The sequence below is a fragment of the Physcomitrium patens genome, chromosome 24 (genome assembly GCF_059467195.1).
Source record: "Physcomitrium patens ecotype Gransden chromosome 24, ASM5946719v1, whole genome shotgun sequence".
Classification (NCBI taxonomy): domain Eukaryota; kingdom Viridiplantae; phylum Streptophyta; class Bryopsida; order Funariales; family Funariaceae; genus Physcomitrium; species Physcomitrium patens.
In genome coordinates, this window is record NC_143433.1 from 2,317,578 (window position 1) to 2,325,337 (window position 7,760).

At 35.0% G+C, this 7,760-nt stretch overlaps 1 long non-coding RNA gene across 1 annotated transcript; it reads left to right on the forward strand.

The window, feature by feature from the left end:
- The first annotated feature begins 408 nt into the window (after positions 1–408).
- LOC149986351 (uncharacterized) lies at positions 409–1,980 on the forward strand. The gene is made up of 2 exons (XR_016500697.1): positions 409–1,191; positions 1,377–1,980. It is a non-coding gene; the product is annotated as an uncharacterized LOC149986351 (long non-coding RNA).
- Positions 1,981–7,760: the final 5,780 nt, after the last annotated feature.

Consider the following 7,760-nt stretch of genomic DNA (forward strand, 5'->3'; position numbering starts at 1 on the left):
CATTTTGAAAGACTATCAATTTAGATGGAATCTACCAGACATGAGACTTGAGATAGTTAGAGAGTATTATTTTTGACACTTGTTAGTCAAATGAAATTTATCATTTTATACCATGTTTATATATTTGAGATGCAAAATAATAACACACGTATTCTAAAATATATATATATATATATATATATATATATATATACATAAAGATATACATTATTACTAACATGAATATCAAAGTAACAAAATGATTTATAGCGGCTACTTAATCGAGAGCTAAACATGAGAATTCATTTTTAAAAACAAAAAATGTGATCAGTTTTGTATAATAATGAAAAACGATAATCGTATACACAATTAGGTTTAAAGAACATCGTTAATAAAATTAGAAGAAGCATATAAAAATACTAGAAAAATAGTAAAAATGTATTTATTAGTTCAGTTAAAGTAAATCAAATGCATGCAAAGTACTACTCCAAAGGCGGAGACTAAACCCCAATGAACCATAAGATCCAGCGAGTAAGGAAGCCCATGACCGCGCCAACTGAGGAAGCGAGAGAGCCCCAAACAGAAGAAATAGTAAGACGAGCAAACCCTTGACCGCACTCACTAATCGAGCCACTAAAAAGCGACGGATTTTTCAGACAAGCTCACCACCAGTCTACGGTAATGGGAGGAGTAGCCTGAGACGGGGAATCGAGCCACGGCACCAGGGCCAGTAGCAGGACAGCGGGGCCGATACGGGATCTGACGGCTCGCACGATAGAATCCGATCCTCAATCTGACGGCTGTCAGTCCGAGCGCGCGGAGCTTCGGCTCGTGGCACAGGAGCAAGTCAGGCGGCGGCACAAGCCTACGCTCAGGCTCTGCGGCGATGGAGGGTAGTGCGACGAGGGGCAGTGATTGCAGTCACCGAGTAGTACTACTACTACTACTATAAGCTACCTGGCTTAAGCCTAATCCTGCAATGGTGGTTTATTCCTTGTCAGATTTCTATTTCAGTTCTCGCGCTTGCTTTCTCGCGGGTAGCACCCGATTCTCTGCGCCTGCTGCTGCTGCCTCGATTCTCCTCCGCGGGCTTCGAAATCGCCCTCTCTCCTGGCACACACAGCGCCCTGTGAATGAAAGCTGCAGAATGGCGACCCTGCAGTTTGGTTGCCTACTGCGTACTTGATCACGGCACACGGGGACGACAAAGGGGTGAGCAGCAGACGCTACGAGACAGTGGGGGAACTGCTCCTCCTGCTGCTGCTGCAGCTTCTTCCTTCTTCTTCTGATCCAGATGTTGTAACTTTGTTTTTTTATTTTTGTATTTTTGTATTTTTATTGTTTAATTTTCATTTTCTATTTGTGTTGGGTGTCGTGGTTTTCTGTTTCCAAGTCAGGGTTGCGTGGTGCATGGCATTCCCTTGCATGGTCGGCACCCATTAAGGTTTGTGCCTCGCGGTTCTGTACCCATTAGGGTTAGGATTAGGGTTTTGCGAGGTTATGCCCTTTTGGTGAGGAACGATTGTCTGTCTTAGTTTCAGATTGTTAGGTCACACTTTGTCAGAGTCTGTGGCCATGTGATGGTGGACAAGTTGATGGCCATAAAAACAAAAAGAACAGTTAGTTTGTATGCATAATGAAGAAGGTACAGGAGTTGGGGATATTACATGATGACAAGGAAAGACAGCAAAGGGGGGATGCAATTTATAAAATAATAATAATAATAATAATAAATCAACTATCATTTGCTTATTGCAATCCCAGGAAACTGTACAGAACATGTATTTTGTTATCATTTTGAATTTCAATATATTTACAGAGTAATGTTTTATTGTTTTTGTAAAACCTGTGTTGATAAATGTAGAAGTTTCTGAGCATGTACATATCAACACTTTGTGACCCAACTCTCTTGCATTATGTTTTATGTAAATAGTTAATATCACTATATTTAGATAAAAAAGAAAAAGAAAAAGCAATTTGAACATCAAGCAAATATTATTATTTTTATTGCAGTTGTTTCAGATGAGATTTTAATGATCTTGACTTATAATTGTTCATAGAGAAATTTTGAATTGTATTAAATTAATTACATTGTATATATACCGATGTATTAATGATTAATTAAAAATATTCTCCACGAGCTAAATTTTTTAGCTTTAAAAGAAAAATGCTAAAAATAACGGATTAAAATAAAGTGATGATTTATCCAATTTTGAAATTTAACATGTAAGATATAGCTTTAGAAGACTTCAAAAAACCTTGAGTTAATAAAAAGTTGTTTTTTAAATGTGGGTTTAATTTTATTACTCATAAATCTCTGAATAAAAAGTTGTTTTTTAAATGTGGGTTCTACAAATATTACAAAGTCAAAGGCTTTAGGTGGAATTATAAAACTGATATATATATATATATATATCTGATGATATATATATATATATATATATATATATCATCATGAGATAATGTAGCTAATATTAAGGACTTATTGTTAATGATTTTACATGTTTATAAATTAATAAAAGTATCTATAAAGATGTTTTGGATGTATGGTGATTGCTAAATTTTTGTAGCATTATCAGCAATGGTTTGAATGGTGATACAATATTTAGTACTTAAAAATAGTAGCAATTGCTAGGCATACAGATATAAAAAGAAATAAAAATAGAAAATACATGGCTTTCCAATACTTTTATAAATTTAACAATATTTTTGATGATCATGTACCCAATACATGAGCAAATGTTAAAAGAGATAAATATATAAGGTTGATTTTAAGAAGTTAAATATTAGAATAGTAATCAAGTGAACATATGCAAGATGTTTGTTGAAAATTTAAAGTATATAAATTCAATATATATATGCATTTTAAAAATATATAATAATTTTAATTTTGAAATTAAGTGTTAATATCTATTTTATTTAATATTAATATATTAAAATAAAAATGAAGCAGTAGGGGTTTAAAATGATTTACCTATTTATATATATGTATAAATATCAAGTACATGAATGATAATACATAGCTTTATAATTATTATTTTTTATTCAGAGATTTATGAGTAATAACTCAAAAGTTAAGTACATTAGCTTGTAATTTTTTAAAGTTCAATTCAATGGATGAAGTTTATTAATAGATTAAAAGAAATAATAATAGATGAATAAAAGAAGTAAACTTCATAATTTTGTTAAAGTTTCAAAAAGTGTGTAAAATAGGGATGGCCAACCATTCTTCTTGATTCTCTTTGACTGAACATCTATGTTAATTTCCTTACATTTTCAAGTAATATTACTTCTTCATTATTTAGTTCTTTTGTTTAATCTAAAATTTTATCAATTAATACTAGAATACATTGAAGCTTATTAGAATTGAAATTTACCAGACTTCAATGAGAATGTTTTACTTCAATTAGATGTTTTATTTTTTATTTTTTAATGACTTTCTATCATTTAAACAAATTTATTTCTAAATTGGAATTTACAAAATTTAAATTTTGGGACCTTTGTTTGGCTTACAAAGTTCTAGAGAATGATGTGTTATTGGTTGTTGATTAGTTGTGAAATCTAATTTTGTGCTTCTTTCTATTTACAGATTTGGTTGTGATTAAGTTTCACCTTTATTTTTTTGAGATTTTTCATTAAGATTACTTCAATATGTCTTAATCATATTTATAATATCATTTAAATTCTTACTTTCTTTCTAAATACATAAATATTGTGTTTTTTTTAATTTTATTTTATAGATTGTAGTACCAATAGATTATTCACTAGAGTGTACATTTGCAATGACTATTAACAAGCATCACTACCATTCTATACAAAATATAGGAATAGATCTTCAAACTTCACTTTTTTACTTTAAAAAATAATATGTACTCTATTTTAATGTATTTTTTGTATTTCTATTATATCTTATTTTATTCTAGTATGTGCATGGAATAATTCTACAAATATGTATATTTTATGCATGTAAGTGTTTAATATTAGTTTTGAGTAGTATTTATATATTAATTTTAGATTTTACCAACATATATACCAATAAAGTTCTTACTTGATGATACATTTTATTTGTTTTTTTTATTATGTGTAAGCATATATACTTATAACACTATTATTTGTATAGCATTGTCGTGCTTTATGGTACACTTTTGATAGTATTCATTACACTCTTTTCCAAAACAAAATGACATTATTTATGAATGAATTATACAATTTGGGAGTTGAAAGTTGTGTGTATAAAAATATATATATATATATATATATATATATCTATATATATATTATAATAGGTTTATAACACCATTTAATCACTTTTTTTTTCTGGAAAAATAAGTTTCATTTAAGATGATGTATACAAAAATAATGCATTTAAACACATTATGCATGCTTTTTCATATTTATGAACAATTGTTTTGCAATAGATTAATTCAGTAAGTGATTAGAAATTTCCTGTACTGTAAGTAAAAGCATGACACATAAAATAAAAACAATAAAACACACAACTCTGTATTACATCATGGCATTCTGAATTTAAATCACATTAGATGTCACCATTGCTACTTCAAAGTTCATCACCGTGTGTGTATTGCGAGAGAAACATGTTATCATAAACATGAAAAGTTAATAATAATAATAATAATAACAACAATAGTATTGATATTACAAGTTTTGATTAATCTTAATAAACATTTATAAATAGATAAAATAAAATAGAAATAATGTTACTATGGATATATCTCCTTTTTTCATTTTCTTTTTGTTTTGTGTGTGTGAGTGTGTATATATATATATATGTATATGTATAAATATATATACATATATAAATATTTGCATACACAGATACATACACACATAGCATGGACCAAATGATAATTGGGGGGGGGAACACCCATGGACCCATGGGGTAAAGAGAGTATGTATTTGTTTGGAGATGTGTTGCTACTTGGGTTGGGTTGTTGCATAAAGAAAGAGGAGAGGGGGGGGGGACTTTGTCAAAAGGGCAGCTTTGCTCCTTTTTACTTGCTATTTTGAATTGTATTCCCAACTCCATATCTATGTATATGCTTATATACATACATACATACATACATACATACACACATATGTATACTGTATTATTATTAGTTTTATTTTATTCTATTTTACAAAGTCACTACCACGATGAGTTGAGTTGTGAGTTGTGTTCCATTATGAGCCATCCTATCACACCCCCCCCCCCCCTGCCCCATATGGCACATCCCATCTCACACATCAAATTTTTCCATCACACCATCACGCCCAGAGCAGCAATAGACCAGAGGAGTCCAGCAAAGCAAATAACAAATGCAATCAACCTCCCTCATCTCATCCCATGTTTCTTGAATGGAAGAATGAAATAAAGAAAGAAAGGAAGAAAGAAGCACCAAAGGACAGAGGTTGGGAACATTGGGAACATTCCAAACACAAATCAGACATAACAGAGAGAATCATGGAATAACATTAATTCATGGTGTGTGTGTATATATATATATATATATATATTCCACTGCAAGAATATATACATACATACATGCTGCTTTGTAAGAATATATGTAACATATGTATGGGGATTAGCACCTACATTCTGAAAAACCCAATACAAATATAATGTTGCCCCACCACTCCACCCATGAGACACATATAATACAATCAACTTGAAAATTATAATCACAATAGAACCATTTTTATATTAACTTAGAAGGAAAACTGCTATATATATATATATCGAGAGAGAGAGAGAGAGGTATGTGTGAACATATATTGAATGTGGATTTGATTTTATATTTTGGTTCTTCTTATGAGGATATGCTGCTTTTATAAGCAGGGTGGAGGAAGGGGCCAGGTAGTGAAAGGGAAAGGGAAGGGGAGGCAGGCAGACAGGCAACACAAGTAAAGTCAAGTAAAGTAAAGGATATGGTATGTAAAGAAGATCCCATTCCATTGCCCCCCCTCCCCTCCCTTTCCGTCTCTCTGTCTGGGCATCCCTCCATTCTGTTCTACCCCTTTTCTATACACTCTCTCTACTTACTTGTATTTCCCTCTGTGAGAGTGTGTGTGTGTGTGTAAGCAAGACTAGGTCAGAAAGAAAGCCCTCTGCACTGATGCATGACCACCACCACCACCACCAACATCAACAAAAAGAGGAAAAAGAAAGAAAGAAAGAAAGACAGCAGAAAGAAGGGTGGGTGATGATGCAGAAGAAGCTGCTTCTGCTGCCACTGACCCCTAAGTACATGTGTAAGTGTGAGTGAGTGAGTGTGTGAGTGAGTGTAGGAGTGGGGAGTAGGCATGGATGGATGTGCACTGGGCTGTGGTGAGTCAGTTAGTTTTGCCCTCCCTCTCTTTGTGGATAATATGAGAGGTGAGTGGGTAAAAGGGGAGGCTACAGGTGAATAGGGTGGGGATAAACATATGACATTGGCAGTGTGAAAGGGAAAGGGAGGGGGTGTGAATCTGCAGCAGGGCCCCTGTGCAGAAGTGTGCCTGCATTGCCTGCCCAGCCACTCATCCTTCTTCTGCCTGAAGCTCTCCATTCCAGCAGCAGAAGGGAAGGAAGGGAAAAAAGTATTAGGAGGGTTTGTTGAGGGAATGTGTCGGCCCACATGGGCATGGTCAGCCTTTGCACATGGCCAAAGCAGCAACCGGCCCCCCCCCTGCCTCTGCTGCTTCTGCCCCACCCCTCACCCTTGCACTCACCCCTCTCTCCCTCTCTCCCTCCCTCCCTTGGCTCCACCACAGCCTCCACCACTGCCTGCCTCACCCCCCCCCCCCTCATTAAAAGAAACCTAACCAAAATAAGAACAAATTGAAACCCAGCAATAAAAGCAAAAACAAAAAAAACAAACAAAAAAACAAGTAATTCCAGCTTTGCTGTGTGTCAGATTTTCCTTGTAGTGGACATTGTGTAAACTCCACATTGTGTGAAGCAAGGAAGAAGGCATGTGAGAGCCCTTTTGAGATAATTGGTGGGGAGGAGGGGGTGTGCAGATACAATTGCTGGAAGAGCACATATCCTGCTATGCTGAATCATTGTTTATTCTTCTAATATTGTGGATACTGTCCTTCCACCCATTATGCAGGTATTCATCCCAATTTTGGAAGCTTTTTTTCTTCTTTTTTTCACAGTACATGCGTGCTCTAGGTTTGTTAGGTGAAAGAGTATGGACCTTCGTCAGTTGGGTTGGAAGGAGGAAGTTCTGCCTCAATAAAAATGAGAGCAGTGCAGTAACTGGGGGTCATTTAATTTGGGAGGCCATGAGAAAGAGTCAAAATGGTGCTGTGGAGGTGGTGGAAATGGAATGAGAATCAATGAGAGAGAGAGGTGGTATAGGGATTTATTGATTGTGCTAGTGGTGGAGGGAGGGAGAGAGGGAGGGAGGTCATGGGTTCCATGAGCCTAGTGATGCCTGCATTGCTTTTGTAAGATCAGATCCCTGGTGCTGCTGCTGCTGCTGCTGCTGCTGCACATATTATTCTGCCCTGGTTGGAGACCAATCTAACCACTACTACTCACTTTGGGGGCTTCTTCATGGATGTATATGTGTGGACCACTTCCCCGCTTTCAGTGGAAAGAAAGCTTGGTCACACACTAGGAAAGAAAGCAACTAACAGTGTCCCTCCAAAACATCAAACCCACCTCCCCTCAAAATTGATGTCTATATCAACGTACAAAGATTGAGAGTGAGAGAGAGACAGCAAACCAGTATGGGCAGTGAGTGGGTTTCATGTAATGCAGCCCATGCTGGTGTTCAAAACACCCAAGACTC